Source organism: Lissotriton helveticus, chromosome 5_1 (assembly GCF_964261635.1).
Source record: "Lissotriton helveticus chromosome 5_1, aLisHel1.1, whole genome shotgun sequence".
In the NCBI taxonomy this organism is placed as follows: domain Eukaryota; kingdom Metazoa; phylum Chordata; class Amphibia; order Caudata; family Salamandridae; genus Lissotriton; species Lissotriton helveticus.
In genome coordinates, this window is record NC_136065.1 from 890,070,442 (window position 1) to 890,088,204 (window position 17,763).

A 17,763-nucleotide genomic window follows, 5' to 3' on the forward strand; every position below is an offset into this window, starting at 1 on the left:
ACTATGTGCATTGGTAAACCACAACAGTGCAATAGAGTCTAAAAACTCTTGCATGCCATCCTAATTTGAAGTCTGTGTGGCTGTGTACAGGGAAGAGTAGAACGTGTAGAACTCTTTAGGGATCTCCGACTGGCCTCTAATTGTGTCTCCATTAGCCCTATTGATCTTGTGCACAAAGGTAGCAGATCTAGGCTGACAGATCATACCCGCAAACATACGGCCCGGCCTGCCGCCCTCCCCATATTGCCTAGCTTCGGTTTATTTGCCTAAAAATTTGACCTCTCTTTGCAATTCCTCCGCAAAGTCCAACAACTTCTCCTTTAGTAGTGCAGCTGTGGCGGGGTCTGTCCTAGAGTAGAATTGCCCTTCTAATTCCCTTATCTGTCCCTCCAGGCCAGCGATAGTACCCCTGAAAGCTTTAGGAACACCAGCCGGCCTAGCTATATCACTACCTTGAATGCCTCCCATAGCGAGGCGTGCGTGTCAACTGATCCAGAATTAATATAAAAATATTCTGTAACATCAGATCGGATCTCCTCTTTGAAGGCCTCATCAAGTAGTGCGTGTGGGGGCAGGCGCCAGGTGAAAGCACGCGGCGGGCTTCCTGGCTGGCAATGACATTCTGAGCAGACAGGGGGCATGGTTCGACAGCGAGCGCGCCAGGTGGGTCACTTCAAGTGTCCAGGTGGCTACATCTCACGATACCAACCAAAAGTCTAAACGGGACCAGGCCCCATGCTGGCCCGAAATACAGGTCCCCTCCTGGAGCCCAGGGTGCCTGGACCTCCAGACATCTAATAGGTCGCCGTCAGCAATGATATCTTAAAGACCGTACCAGCCTGGGGGTGTAGGGGATGGGTCGAGCCAAGTCTGTCGAGATCATCATTCAGTACGGCATTGAAGTTGCCTCCCCATATTATGGTGTGGCATCCGAGTGCTCTTATCCGCGACCAAATGTCACGCAAAAAGTCGGGTGAATCGATATTTGGGCCAAATACAGCTGCCAGTATTATGGGTCTACCTCCTAGCTTCCCATTCAAATTCACACATCTACCTTCAGGATCAATACATGCAGTGTCCCCCCGCCAGTCAACCCCTTTCCGAATAAGTACTGCCACTCCCCTTGCGTAGTTGAAATAAATAGCTGAATGAGTGTCTCCCCATCTGCTGTGGCGCAGCCGAGTCGATGGCTTCACATTAAGGTACGTTTCCTTCATAAAGCAGATGTCAATATTGTGTCTTGCTAGATAGGCATGCAATAGCATGGCCTTCCTCCCATTGCTCAACCCCTGAACATTCCACGTAAGGACGTTCAATTTGTTAGTGTGTGTACCCCCAAGATAAGTCCACCGCTAGTTCTTATGCCCGACCTCCGCAGCTGATAGACAATCCAGAGTGTAACTCCAAAGCAAACGACATTAGCATACTGGCATAAAACAAAGCAAGCAAACACCCGCTTCACCCTCCCCCCTCCCCCCTCCACCCCTCCACAATCCTCCACCACCCATTCACTACCCCTCCACCCCTCCACCACCCCTCCACCCCTCCACCCCTCCACCACCCCACCCCCCTCTCCAACCGCTTCACTCCCTGCTGCGGGGATTGGCACAGAGGTATTTACCTTCTCTGGCCACCAGCACCGCCGACCTCCGACTCCCGACCAGGTAGGCCTACCCAGCCATGGGATCGATTTGTGAGTTAGCCTGCTCTCCGCCTCCGCCACGCTCAAGCTCAGCAGACGCCCTGCAACCCAGCCACCTTTTCTCACTGCGCGTCACCCGTGGTCCTCATGAAAATTATATAACCATAAGCACCGGAGGTTCCCCAGTCCAGGCAGGCCACTTGACAACTCCACAGCTCACCATGTGCAGGATAACGTTGAGGATTTTTTCCCGGTCGGCGGAGCTCGCTTAGGAAGTGGCCATTTCGCCAGGGTCTCATGGGACCTACTGACGCTGCCATTGAGGCAGGGTGGATTGGGAGCCCCAGATATGCAGCTATATGCCCTGTGTGCCCAGGCCCAATTCCTTTATTTTTGGGTGCACCAGACACCTTATCCACCTCATGTGGTGGTGAAAATTGATGCGGTGGCTCCGGTGCCGCTGGAGGTGGCGCTATATCAGAGGGCGCCTCGTCCAAGGGGGGATGTAGACACGGTAGGTTCTCTGCAATGGGCGTGGCAGGCGCTTAAGAAGAGAGATAACATCCCGGTGCTATATGCACCATCCATATCCCTAGCACGAAATCCCATACTACCCTGCATAGCGAGGGGGTGAGCAAAACCCTTGTTGAGAACATGCCATTACAAACGTTTGCTGACTTATATCCAGATGGCGAGTTTAGGCCACCCCCTGTTAGGACCGAGGATCGTGAAGTGTCATTCAGAGCTGTTTTTATATCACAAATTGAAAACTGCATGTCGTTCACTCTGGACTGGTTTCCCGGATGGCCCCCCAGTGTTGTCAGCTTTAAAGAATGTCCTGAAAATGTCTTCCTCATGTAAGTTAGTCACGCGCCTGTATACCACCATGCAAAATACAGCTCCGGTTGTGCAGCCAGAGTCCCTACAAAAATGGAATAGTGAACTTGATCCTCCAATGACAGAAGAGCAGTGGGATTTCTGCTGGTAGGCAGCTAACCGAACTCTCCCCAAACTATAGACTTCGCCTTATTCATTTGAAATTTTTGCATAGATATTATAGGACACCAATTAGCCTCTGCCGCATGCGACTAAGGGAAGATGACAGGTGCTGGCACTGTGGATACGCACCAGCATCCTTCTTGCATATCGCATGGGATTGCCAAAGGTTGAGTGTCTTTTGGCAGGATATATTTACAGCGGTAAACCAGATAGTTGGCAGGACAGATGCCACATCTCCGATGTTGGGCCTGCTTAGTTGCGTGAAGGACACACCATCTAAACAGCGCAAACTGCATGCACTCCTTTTATTGTACGCCAGAGGACATGTAGCTATTTGTTGGGGGAGAAAGAGGGTACCGAAGTTCGAGGACTGGTTGTCCAATGTGACATACGAACACACACAACTTGGAATATTCTGGGACATGATGCCCCCGTCTTCAGGACCACGTGATATCAGGGAGCCCTTCTTGAGCTGAGCGAGCGCAAGAGCTGAAACTCCTGAACCCAGCCCGGGTGCTGTTACTTAATTATATGTTTCATTGATACACGGGTCTGGTTTGATATGTGGCTGCAAGATTGTAATTGGGCATACTTCTGTAAGGGACAATGTATATGATTTATGCTCTGTCGTTCGCCTCTGATGTATCACGTAATGTATGGACTTACCCATGGGGTGATTACCGCCTGAATTAAGGTATATATGGATTTGCGGCTGCTAGATCTTCAAATTTTCTTTTCTTTTTTGAATGTATCATTCCTTTTGTGTACCTCTAATGCCTTGGACTGTAACATTTTGTACATTGTGGAACGACAAACTGGCTGGGTCTTGGTTGGAACTTCTGTTCCTCTTGTTGTACTTAACTTTGGTATAAACTTCAATAAAAACAAATATAAAAAAAATGTTTTCTATCATTCTTAGATAATTCAATTTATATAGCTGTTGGTATTGGCTAGACACAAAAATCCCAAGATATCTAATTGGATCTGACTTTGCAGCTTGTGTCCTCAAACAAGATGGAAAAAGAATTAAATCTGTATTGAAAGCAAGAACTTCAGTTCTGTTAGAGTTTATTCGATAGCCGTCAATTAGCTCAAAGTTCCTAAATTCCCTCAATACCCTTTGCAGATTATCTTTGTCGGGCATCAAATATAAAATAATATCGTCGGCAAAAAGTGTCAGCTTTGCCATACCAGGAATAGGGGATTGAATAGCAGCAATATTTCGTATTTTAATTACCAATGGCTCTATGAAAAAAATAAAAAGCAGTGGCGAGAGTGGACAACTTTGTCTTGTCCCCTGGTTTATTTTTATAATTCCTGCTTGTTTCGAATTTATTGCTACCTTAGCTGAGGCCCCCTGATAGATGTTACGTAGCATATTAATAACCTGAGAAGGAAAGCCAAATTGACCGAGGGCAAAAAACAGAGTTCTGCAATTAACCAAATCAAATGCTTTCTCAGCATCAACCGTTATAATACTTGCCGGAATGGGATTGATATTAAAATAGTCCAAGGCATGAATCAAAAACTTGGTGTTGGCCGCCATAGATCTACCTGCTATAAAACCAGTCTGGTCTCTATGAATTGTCTCTTGGGCGGCAAATAAAAAACGCTTGGCCTATACTTTCATTAAAATCTTATAATCTGAATTCAAGAGACTGATGGGCCTGTAGAAATGATCATCCATAGGATTTTCATCTTTTTTAACAAAGGACACGATTATCGCCTCTTTAAAAAGTGTAGGAACCAAACCACCCTTTTTAATATATTAAATAGTTTTTTCAAAGGTGTGATTAATTCTCTTGAAAAAACTTTATAAAATTCATTTGGGAAGCCATCCTGCCCACATGCTTTGGCTCCAGCTGTTACTTTAATAGATGCTAAAATCTCGGCGGATTCCACATCAGATCTTAGTTGAATGATCCGATTATCTGAAAGTTTGGGAATATTCACATATGTGAAATAATCCTGGAGCAGCTCCTCACCCACTGAATATTCTGTAGATTAGAGTTGGTAGAAATGTTCTAAGAAGATTTGTGGAATCTCGTCGCTATTGACAACTTCTTGACATGTCTGAGGGTCAAGCACTTTAAATATTATGGCTGCTTCTTGTTTTTTCCTTGCTGAATTAGCTAAAGGTTTACCGACTAACTGGCTATCTTCGTAAACCCTCTGTTAATACAATTGAAAGCTACAGATCTCTTCTAGAACCATAAAATCCCTTGGAGCTGTTCTTGCCTGTTCGAGTTGGTTGGGGTGCTGCTGGAGCTGAAGGGCATACTCTTTTTCGACCACTGTTTGTAAATCAGCTATTTTAAACCTCCGAGCATTTGACTGGGCAGCCGTATAGGCGATTATTTGTCCATGAGCTGCTGCCTTAAACCCACCCCACACAGAAAAAGGATCTGCGGTGTTCTCATTAATCTTAAAGTATTCAGAGATTCATTCTCTAAAGCTTTTTACCCAATCCTGGTTCTGGAGGAGGAGGCAGCCCAGCTGCCACCTGAGCCGCTCTCTGTTGGGTGCTCCGAGAAGGGATTGCGCTCAATATTAGCCTTTAAAACCTGAAGAAATCTGGATATAAGAAAAAAAATCAACTCGGGACGCGGTTTGAAAATGGTGCAAATAGCAGATAAACATTTTTTATCGTAATTAATATTTCGCCAAGGATCTGCTAATTGATATTCTTGTTTAATGGCCTCCACCAATTTTTGAGTATTTGGTTTCAGTTGTTTTATATTTTTATTTCAAGTGTCCTTTCCTAAATCCTGTATAAAGTTAAAATCCCCTCCTACAATAAACTGTCCAGGTGCTCCCATCAGAATATTGATTTTGATTCAGTAATTTATGAAATTCAAGATACTCCCCTGTAACCTTGTTACCACCATATACATCTCCCCTGTGGATCCCTATGAATTTTTTTTAATTCCCAGGGTATATTTTTTGAGAAATAGATGGCAACTCCTCTCATGGCCAGGCTTGCTGACACAAAAAAACATTAGAGAAAACCCTCGGTAAAAATAATTTGAGGAAATTCGATTTTAAGTGTGTCTCCTGAAAAAACAAGACTTTGGGTTTGAATGATGTCAGCCATCTAATAAGAGCGCCTTATTTTTGTTTATTTAAAATTCCATTAGCGTTGACTTATAGGATCTTACATTTACTGGTCTCTATTAGTATTTCTATCTCCAGAGTAAACTCCTGGTTTACTCATCAACAAATCTCTACACCGCTTGCTATCTGTACCTTCTGCTCCTGCTCTTTTTCCTGCAGTGAACCCTTTCCCAACTCCACCCTTCCCACCCCCCCAAATAAAAATACACCAGTCGTAATATGGAGAAAAAAACACTGGCCACACTAGCAACATTTCGCCCCTCCCATCTAACCACCTGGGTGTCATGGAATTACACCCTAGGTGACCCCACTGACCCCACTGGCCCCAGCAAATAAAAAGAAACAATCAAAATTATCTAGCTGGTGAGCATACCTAACACCAAAACCAAGAGAAGCCCTTTTCATTAACATATGACGGATCTGAGTATTTTAAACTATTCCCTTAAGCTTAAGATCCATGCGAAATCTCCTTTAATAATGCCTGAGCTTCTTCCAAATCCGAAAACATAAAAAACATTCTCTTAACTAAAACTCGCAGTTTTGATTGTTGGGAAATTGATGCTTGGGCATCGTGGGCATTGAACAAATGAAGAAACGTAACAAATTATTTTTTTCTGCGTGCAGCTACGGCAGTCATATCAGAAAATATATGACACTTGATGGTTTTGTTTACTAGAAACTGCCTCTGCTGGATCGCCTTCGTCAAGGTTCGTTCCTTTATTTGAAAGTCTGCAAAGTTCAGCGAAAACTGTTCGTGGCATTGTGGAATTGTGGAAGGAATGGTCTGGGACTCGATGTGCCCTAGTAATAGTAAGATCTCCTTCGAACTCGGAAGAACTTTCTGCTTGATGAAGGAGTTAACCCATTGCAGAGTTGGAGAATCTTCGATACCTTCGGGGACCCAAACTATTCGGAGGTTTGATCTCCGAGAATGGTTCTCAAGATCCTCCAGTTTATTCTCCAGATAGTTCTTATTATTTACTGCCTCTTTCACTTCCCAGATAACCGTATTCATCTGATCTTCTAATACTGAAATTCTGGGTTCCGCCTCCTGAAGTTTGATAGGGAAACCTGTCATTACTTCTTCAATTTTCCCTAGCCGAAGTTGCAGAGTGGCAATTTCCAATTTTTGAATTCTTTTTTCATTTCACAAACCTCATCCAACATTAAGTTGAACATGTCTCTAATATCTAGTTGATAAGGTCCCGATGTCTCAGTGCCTGGGCTGGGGTTGTTTTGCAATTCGATCGTACCAAGATTCGAGTTTCCAACCATGGTATCCTCCTAGGCTAACAAACCCCATGGCAGTACTTGACCCTGAGACAGTGGTTGGGGTTGTAGCTGAAGTTTGGATTGGGGTGACATCGGGTTTAAAGAGATATTTAAAGCTGTCTTATTGCCTTCATCTGATGCACCTCATAACTGCGAGTGAATTGTACTAGAAACAATCATTTCTGCTAAACTTAATTATGTTGACAAGGCCACCTGGTCTTGGCCTTGACCTTGATATGACTCTGGGACTACCAGATGATCGGTTTCCAGATAGCATTGAGGTCTCTCCTGGTCTCTAGAAGCTGAATCTATTGGTGATACTGGCAACACTGATACCGCTGATAGGCCTTTTGATGTTTTTTAAGATGGACTCAAAGAGGGGGGTTGTAAGGTTGCTTTCTTTAAGAACAATGGAAATTCCTTTGCCCCTTTTAATCCTTTCTTTGAGCCATCTAGTACGGAATCGTCCTGCTGAGATTTAGACGAAGAAGCTGCGACTTCTATTGAATTTGATGTAGTATTTGTCTGGTCTGTCACCAATACCTCCCCTTCCGGGGAGGCGCTGGGGGCAGCTCCTCCTCCGAGCTCTCAAGGGTGCTATCTAACCCATAGGATTTGGTGGTATTTTCCTTGTTGGCCAGTCGTACAGCTTCTTTTGCCTGATCTTGGCGTGTTTCAGCTTTAAGACCGACTGCACAGTCGACTTTGCCGACTGCATTAGCATGCTTCAGAGGTTTGCCCATTTTTTTTCCTTTTTATCCCCTGTGACTTTTTGGTGTCATCCTACCCTCTCTTCCGCCTCTAGTACCCCTTTTCATCCCCGATGTCACCCCTTAAACCCTCAGTACCTCAAATTGTGGACTTTTTTAACATAAAAGCTCTTCACCATGCTCCTGGGGTCCGTCCAGTTGCTGACTCTCTGCAGTTCAACACAGAATCAGCACTCCACTCCACAGTCAAAGGAATCGTCAAAGGACCGACGAGCTCAGGAAGAGACAAGCTGGCATCCAAGTGGCCTCAGTTTCCCGCGGTACTGGGGCCGCAGGCAACACGATCCTGAAGAACCGCGGGAGACCAGCGGGACCTAGCGAAGCAGCCACTGAACAAGACTCCACCGCCAGTCAGAGAGCAGAAGGTGCCACCCACCTCCACTGACGGCGCCCACCTTCCGTGGCCGGCTCGCCTCCTCAATAGGAGCAGGAGAAATCCCGTTCCTGCGCTCGAATGGCACTTTGCCTCACCTCGTGTCCTCGGTGTTCACAACCTGCAGGCACTCAAAAAAAAAAGCCGCAAAGACTTTGCCCGCTGAATCACCAGAATGCCAGCCAAGTATGAATCACCATTACTGGAGTTGGCACAGCGGGTCACCTGTGGCTACTCGGAGGCGTGGTTCTCCGCAGCCATCCCCCTCCATAGTGTCACTTGTAGGGAGGGAGAAGGCTCTGTGTTAATTCTAATTCATGGGCCACCTAAAATAAGGTTGGAGTCAGAGTGAATTCCGATATTTGAGGAAAAAATCATTAGGAATGGCCTCTTGTTGAAGTAGGGCACAAGAGTTAACAATTCCTGGTGGCGTTTTTAGTTTAAAGGACATTTCTTTTGCCATTTTCTGTGATGACATAAACCTTTGTAGAAACAATACATGAGATAGCATTGCATCAATTTAGCCCCTAATTACATCACAAATCTGACCTCAAAATATTTGACCTTAGTAAAAAGAAATATATATATCTATATAGGCTTGGGGTGCCAATTTTTATACCCACAAGATGGAAGTGGATTGGTTTAAACTAGATAAAATTGATAGAGAAACAAAGGTCAGATCTAAAAGTGTTGCACATGAAGTAGTATTAACTATGCCCACACAGAAAACTTTTTAGGAAACGTTAAAAATGTATTGCAGTTTTGTATCACAAGGGGTCTTACAAGAGTGGGAGACATGGGCAGAATCAAGGATTTCTCCGACCTCATGGAGGAATATGGGCTGCCAAGAGGCCAATTTCTGGTACACTTCTGTGTGCAATCAAGAAACAATGGAAATCTGACCCCTCTAACCCTGACAATGCATTTGTACCAAGCACTAATGCATCAATATAAGGTCCACTCACTACCTTGCATGAAGACTCGAAGGGAGACCTGGGTAAGCTGACATCAGAAGAGAATTGCCCCAAGGGCTTTGCGCTGCAATGTTTTACACTGAGTGGGTTATGCATTGCATTGGTGGGATATGGGCAGTCCCATGCATCCACCCACGTAGTTTGACACAAACCTAGATTTATTAAAGGCAAAACACCTGGGTTTGGACCAAAATGGAGAACCTACCCGTTGCTTCTGCTTTTCATGTGTGCTGCATTCTGCATTCTGCAGCACACAAAGAAACAGAAATATGCCTCTAAGGATTGTTTTTCTTCAGGAAGGTGTAGCTTCCTGTGAAAACTCAATCCCTTCCGTAATGCAGCCCTCCTGCACCACGGTGCAAGGGTGCCTGCGTGGGTGCTAAGCTGCCTGAAGTGAACAATCAATGAGAGATCAGGTAGGCCCCATATCTTAGTGGATATGGTTAATTTTGTTCTAATAATGTTATGCAGCACAGCGTAGCAAGCTGCCTTGCTTCAGTACATTCAATGAAAGGTATGTAAATCTGGCTCTCAATCTGTTTGTTTGAATTGGGAAACTTTATACATTACAGCAAATAAAGACAAAGCAATGAAGTTGCACAAATAACTTTGACAAAGGGATATTCTACCTGTAGGTTGAAGACAACCTTTTGAGATATCAATATTCATAGTGTTGTTCTGAAATGCAATTCAAATGTTTTCAAAATACATGCACAAGAGGAATTTGATATCGGATGTGAGTTAATCGATAATAAATATGACAAATGATAACATTTTAACTTTTATATGAATTGCAAATATGACAATTCAAAAATTAGAGGCAATTATATAAGAAACTATCTTTAACTCTGTGGCCCTCATAATGATGTCAGTGGGACTGCAACCGACGGCCTGACAGTTGCGGTCTAACCAACATCTAGTGCAGCATGCGGAGGGACCACCCGGCAATTCCAACAAGCACAAGAAGCCCGTCCGACCATAGGTCAGAAAATAATTCCTACAATGGGACAGTGCCTGTTCATGCACTGCCTTAGGAATTACAATGTCCCTTTCAGACAGCCTTTCTTTGGTGTTCCACAGACTTTGGGGGGCCCCTAGCAGGGCCCTTGTATCCTGCGGCCTCTGCAATAAGGCCTGTGGAACACCTGTGGTGCCCCTCAAACATCCATGCATCATGTGGCAGGCACCGCATGTTTAAAAAAGGGTATTTTTCTTATTGCAGTTTATGCTGCAACCCGCAGCACAAGCTGCAATAGAAATATACACTTTCAGACCACCGTGTAGGTGGTTGCATCCTAATTTTCGAAGCGGGACCAACAACTCCTTGTCAGGCGGTCGAGTTTCCGACACAATACCGGTCAGATGCTTGCCCAATAGGCATTGTAATGAGTTCCTTTATGTTGAACTTAAACGAAGTGACCCGATTAGGGTCACCCGGGTCACTAATGACTACCAGTCGGTCAGACAGTAGAGAATACAAACCAATAACTGTTTATTAATATGCACTCAGATCGGAGCCCGGTCTGCCCAGTCGCTAGGAGTGCTGCAGAGAGGACTGAAATCGACAAGCATAAAGATACATTTGTACCTTTCGTAACTGGGCTAGCACACGCCTAACGTGGAATTATCCAGGCAGGTGCAGCTAAACAGTGAAATACAAAAAAATGGTTTCAGCACCTCTATCCTTTACAAAGTATCCAAATTCCAAGGTTGTTCCATTCGGGCCCGTCTCAAGACTAGTGGGAGAGGGCCTCTATCTAGTGAGGAAGTATCCACTAATTGGAATAGTGTACTCATTACGCGAACAAGTCTAACAGCAGAAATGAAACTTATTGAGGAGCATTTCTCAGAATCAATTTCGAACAACCTAAAATGCTGCTGAATAAAGAAAATAGTGCAGTGAATGCTAACTTACACAGGGCAATGCACAAACAGGAACATTTCTATACTAACAGACTCTCCTTTTAGCAGGAGTTAAACATTTTCTAATAGCAACAGGAAAAATAAGAAAGCATAAGCAATAATATAAATACATAGCAATAAATTCTTATGATTACTCCATGGGGTCAACATCAAGGAAGAAGGGGGTGCTAGGTGGCGCATGACCAACATGGACGCGCGCCAGTAAGGCTCCAGGCAGTCCGGGCGGAAAATTATATTCAATCCACATCCTGCAATGAATATTTAGCCCTAAGCATGTCCCATCGAGGAGAGGAGTGAAGACTGCAACCAGCGATCCTCATATCCCGGTGCTAGACCCAGCGGCCCGGAGAGCGTAAGAACTTTGGGACAGCATGTGACTCTGGGAGCTCGAAGCTGAAAATCGGCTCCAATTGCTACGTAAGCCTGGGGATGATCAGGCCTTGATGGCATGGGTGCACTGGCAAGCAAGTGAGTGTGGTGCCGGACGGAGCACAGCGAGGGCTGTCAACACTGAGTGAGGCGGAGACGGAGGTGAGCCCTATGAACTAAGCGTTGTAGGCAGCACAGAGCGAACAAGAGAGCGGAAAGACAGCGGACAGCGGCCGGAGACAGGCGCTTCGCACAACGGAGAAGCGGCAGGATATCGGCGAGTGCAGTGCAAGAGCCGTGCCAAGGGGATAAAATCCTACATGCGCGGGCCCAGTAGCGCTAATACCCTGAGGCGCCCGGACACTGCCCCAGAGTAAAAGAAGGAGTGCCGCCATTTTGGCCGCCGAACGGCCATTTTAGCTGCAAGGGGTGATTAGCATCAGACGGAGGGTCTACTGAGGGAAGCACCCCTCTGCTGTGGACCGCCCGTAGCCCAGACCCCCAGACTAAAGAGGACTTGAATTGCGACGCTAAACCCAGGTGTCAGCCTGGAGAGCTGGTTGAGGGGACAGTGGACAAGGATTGCGACCTCCAGTGATGAGGGGCGGTCATTTCAGACAGTGAAGCGGCGCCCGACATAGGTGGCAGCGGTAAACGCGTACCTTGTGCTGCCTGGCGGCGACGTCGAGGTCCTGCTCAACCAAGCTTAATGCTCACACATTAGACAATAGCACAGCAGGAGAGAACACACGAGAGCGCGGCACACTCCAGCCAGGGAGCTGACCCATGAAGCAGGCCTAGACGCTCAAGCAGCGGCCACACACTGAAGCAGTGGCCTAGTTCCATATACCTTTAGCGACCGAGCAACCACACTGCTGCCTCATAGCTGAGTGCTCCACTCTAATCTAGAGTGGAGCTCGTGCGAGTCAGATACAGAACACACCCCGCAGAGAACAGTGGCTCTACGAAGGCCTGAGGGTGAGCTTACCCCCAAATATACCCACGGGCGAAGCGCATCAGCCGGCATGGTGCGTAATGAAGCCAAGCAGGCAAGACTAACATTTGATTCTCGCAGGACACCGCACTCGCAATCAGCGAAGCAAACGGACTTGACTGCAGTAGATCGCCTAGAAGATGATTGGAAGACTCTACTCTTGAGTATGAAGCAGAGCCTAACGTCAATTGACGCAAACATAGACACTATGAATACCAGGATGGATTCAGTGGTAAACAAGCTGGAGCATCACGATCACAGGATCACAGAGGCCGAATCCAGAGTGTCGGAATTGGAGGATGGAGCAGTAGTAACCAAAGAGAGGGTGCTCCAAATGGACAAATTGCTCAAACTAATAGCAGAAAAGAACAAAGAATTGGAGGCCCACTCCTGAAGAAATAATGTCCGAGTCCTAGGCCTAGCAGAATCCACCAACACAGGCCGAATGTAGGAGTTCATGGAGCAGCTGATAGTTGACCTGTTCAGGAGGGACTCCTTCTCGGTGCATTTGACAGTTGAGAGGGCCCACAGATCGCTGGCGGCGCGGCTCCCACAGGGCGCCCCGCCGCGATCAATAATAATGCGCTTCCTGAACTATAGGGACAGAGACACAGTATTACGCCTTGCCCGAGAGAAACAGAGAGTACGCTGCGAAAATACAACTTTGGCATTCTTTCCTGATTTTACACAGGCCGTACAGGAGGCGCGGCGTAAATTTGCAGCTGTGAAAAAAAACTCCAGACACAGGAAATTCCGTATGCCATGCTGTACCCCGCCAAATTGAGGATAACACACCATGGGAAACACCACTTTTTCACTAATCCATAACTAGCAGAAGAGTACCTACGGAAGGCTCGCCGAGCGGAGACTGATGCAGCTGACGCACGACGACGCTCCAGATCCCAATCGCCAATGTTGAACATGGAATAAAGAGACTGAACCAGACCGCTGCCTGAAGGACTGTTAGGATTGATCTACAAGCAGTGAACTTCTCCAAGATGGTGATGTATTACGCCTCCATCCCACTGAAGCTGTCCGCCCACTGGGGGAGAGCGAAGGGTGGGTGAAATAAAGGAGGGGAGAGGGCACGGATAGAGCCCCTAGTGACTCTCACACGTGGGCGAGCCCCTAATCTTCCTCTTGAGAGGATGTATAGTTTCATGGAGTTACATTTTTTGGGGGGGGAGGGTACACATGCTTGGCGAGTTGGGGAAGCCAGAGTGGGAGGGGGTTCACCAGGGAAGGGTGTTGTGGTACAGAGCACAATGGACTTTTGAAGTTGACATATATGCACAAACTGTATCCATACACAAGGAGAATGGCTGACACTAAGACGGACTCAAATGAGCTAAATGTGCTGTCCTGGAACATAAGAGGCCTGAATAATCCCCGGAAAAAGAGGCAAGTCCTTGGGTACCTGGACAGGCACCATATTGGGGTGGCTTACTGCAGGAGAGAACATCAAAAGGGGGGTAAGATGCACACTGAAGTACTCCCACTATAATAGTGAAACTTGACTTATTTTTAAACTTGTTTTTAAACATGTTGTTAAACTGCAAGTTTAAAAACAAGTTTAAAAATAATTCAAGTTTCACGATTATAGTGGGAGTACTTCGGTGTGCATCTTACCCCCCTTTTGATGTTCTTTCCAGAATTACCGTCCTTCGGTGAGATTGCACTCTTGGGTTAACAAACAAAAAGCAAGTTGTATTTAAAGGGAACCAAACGAATATGGAGTTAATGACTATTTACACAGGAGGTAATTTTCTCCGGTCACAGATGAGCTGTGTTAGAGGACATTATATTTATGCATATGAACTGATTAAATGAAATTATACTTTTGAGGGTTAATGCTTATATTGCTTTAGAAAAATTCACGTTGATATTGCGGGTCTTCTCTATTTGTATAAAGAGCAATCAAGGAGCTTTGTAATATCACGAAAAGCGTAGGATGGGGCATTCTGGGATGCGCAGTATGTATTTAAATCACGCTATGCAGTATGGGTTTCTAACATTCAAAGACCATCGTTTAAAGGAGTCTTTGCAATCAAAACTCGTGATATACCACCTGGCTACAGGAGGGGAGGAGTAAATTTAAGGTTAAATAGAGTGGGATAGTTGAGCTAAGGGTTCACGAGGAAAGACATGTAAGCTGCGGCTACGAAGAAATTTTGATGTGACACAAAGATTTGGTGCTTTTACAAAATGAGTCGGCATGTTGATAGCCCGAGCTGTGAAATAATGGATACAGATCAAATGTCATGGTAAGGGTATGAGAAGTATGAGATCCTAAAGGGATTCCAGAGGAGCTTTAAATGAAACAGGCGAACAATACGGCATTGTATATTGATGTGTGCGTCTCGTGTTGGGGATCATGATTTTTCATGCATAATTAACGTTTCGAGACAAATGGTAATAATTGCAGCATGGCTAAACTCTTTTATGGTAAATACTCTGTGTTATTGTAAATGGTGCTAATTTTTATCGAATTGTGTATTCAATGAGTAAATAATTGTGATGATGGTCTCATACAAGGATTGTTTTATTTTAATTATAGACACCCCCGAAGAAGGGTTAATCCCGAAATGCATCAGGTGCTTTTTAGATAAAAGACGTGATATGTGGAAACCCACTAGTCTCCTGTGTTTGCATGAAACATCTTCACGTTGGATTCGAATGGATAAAATGAATTGAAGAAATTGAACCAAAGGGATGAAGAGTTAATTAAAAAAATGAAAAAGCAATACGTTGAAATTTCACAAAAAGGATTTGATTGATTGGATTCATTCAAGCAATGTTGGCTGTGCTGCTCGAAGGAGAACCGAATCTGAGTTCCCTTAGTGTTCTAATTACTGCAGGAGACTCATCTGGATCGCATAACAACCCCTCATTTTGCTGCAAAGTGGGCGTCTCACCGTTGCTTTGCATCATACTCAAGATATGCTCAGGGAGTGGCTATTCTAATCAGACGGGGTGCACTTCACGATGGGGGGCTCGGACACGGACCAGGGAGGTACTGCCTAGTCTGAGGAAAACTGACCTCACATGATATCACCTTCGCCAATTATTATGGCCCCAACACCGATGATGCACACACTGCTCCAGCTTTGGGGTGAAATACAAGAGATAGGCACGACATATGTCATCTGGGGGGGGGTTTCAATACAGTGGTGAACCCGCAGTTTGACCGGTCCAGGGCTACCCCGATGCACTACACCAGTACGCAATGCACACTAGCCTACATAATAACCTCTACACGCTTCCTAGACGCATGGAGGTATAAACACCCCGGGAGGCAAGAAGGAACACATCACTCAACAGTGCACTCCTCTTGGTCCAGATTAAATTATTTATTAGTATCGCTGGAGATGGTGCACTGGCTGGATAAAGTCACCCATCTTGCCTGAACCTATTCTGACCACTCACCAGTGATGGTTTCCCTCCGGGCCCCAGCTACACAATCCCCATATATAGGATGGCACCTCAACCCCCTACACCTGCAGGACTCTGCCTTTAGGGTAGAATTAGAGCAAGATATTAAAGATTTATTCGAGCGCAATGTGAATTCCGTGTCGAGTTTAACCACAGTGTGGGAGGCATTCAAATTCACTGTCAGTGGCTGGTGTACTTCGAAAGGAGGAAGCATCCTTAAAGATCTGCGCCCGGAGCTCCATAAATTAGAAAAAGATATAAAGGTACTTGAGAGAGACCTCGAGTCTGGGGTGAGTGACGGGGTGGCAAGAGCAGAACTCCGCAGCAGAATTACAGAGTATGAGAACGCGGCGGACCGAGAATGTAAGTTCCAAGGGAAGACCCATATGGCAAGGATATATGGGAAGGGGGACAGGCCAGGGAGAGCTCTAACCAATGCGGTGTGGCCTCCCAGATTTGCCAATTACATCGCGGAAATACAGGATGAGCAAGGTAACACATACCGGAATCTTCCAGACCAATTAAACACATGTGTAGAATACTATAAACAGCTATACACCTCACATAGCTGCACCCCGTTAGACTTGCAACAATACTTTGAGGATACGGCATTAGCATGGCTGGGTGACACCCGGTGCAAATTCTTGAACCTTGATATCGAGGTGGATTAAATCACTGAAGCAATAATGTATATGCAGTCCGGTAGAGTGCCGGGGTCTGATGGACTGACGGTGGAGTTCTACAAAGTGTATGTGCAGTTGTTGGTTCCAATGTTGAAAGCAGTTTACTATGAGGCACTTGAGGAGGGCACACTGCCCCAGACTATGAGGGAAGCTCTGATAACCTCATTACTGAAGCCCAGCAAATGCCCGACTAGCTGCAACTCATACCGGCCCTTATCGTTGCTCAACTGCGACACTAAAATTCTGGCAAAGGTTATGGCTACTCGGCTCAACCTCCTGATGGAGCGACTGGTGCTGCCGGATCAGGCGGGTTTTTCCCTAACCGTGCCACATCCAACAATCTCAGGACGTTATTAGCGGTGATGCAGGATATAGACCCCAACTGTTCAACGGTTGCCGTGTTCCTGAACGCCACCAAGGCGTTCGTCTCAGTGGAGTGGGACTACTTGGTGGGAACACTGGGTTATATAGGGATGCCGCCTGTCTTCCTGAACTGGGTGCAACTGCTATATCGGCAGCCACGTGCCACAGTATTAGTGAACGGGGCTAGATCAGCTCCTTTCCCCATTTCTAGAGACACAAGGCAAGGGTGCCCATTGTCCCCAGTTATATTTGCTCTGGCAATAGAACCTCTGGCAGCGAAACTGCGGTAACATCATAAAAGCAGTGCGCTAGCCTACCCATCTAGACAGCTACTCATATCTCTGTATGCGGACGACATGACGCTGTATATAAAAAAAAAAAACAAGATAATCTTAATACTGTACTACGCGAAATCACCAAGTTCGGGGCCATATCTGGAATACACATAAACTGGAATTAGTCCGCTGTCTTTCCACTAACGGCTATGACAGACCAACACCAGCTGGACTATCCCTTGGTCTGGGAGACGGATGACTTTAAATTCCTGGGTATTCACATTGCCAGGGATAAAGAGACACTGATGCGTACTAATTACGGAAAGACCATTGACAAGGTGACAGATAATACATCCAAATGGATACGCCTAACCCTGTCGATGGCAGGGCGAATCTCATTGAGTAAGATGACGATACTACCAAAGTTTTTATACCTCTTCATCAACATACCATACAACCCGAGCAGGTTCTTTTTTAGCACGCTTAGAACGCAACTGGTTAGACTAATCTGGGGGTGGAGCAGGCGCGGCTCAACCTAGCTACATTGGTGCTACCATACCAGCAGGGAGGTTATGATGTG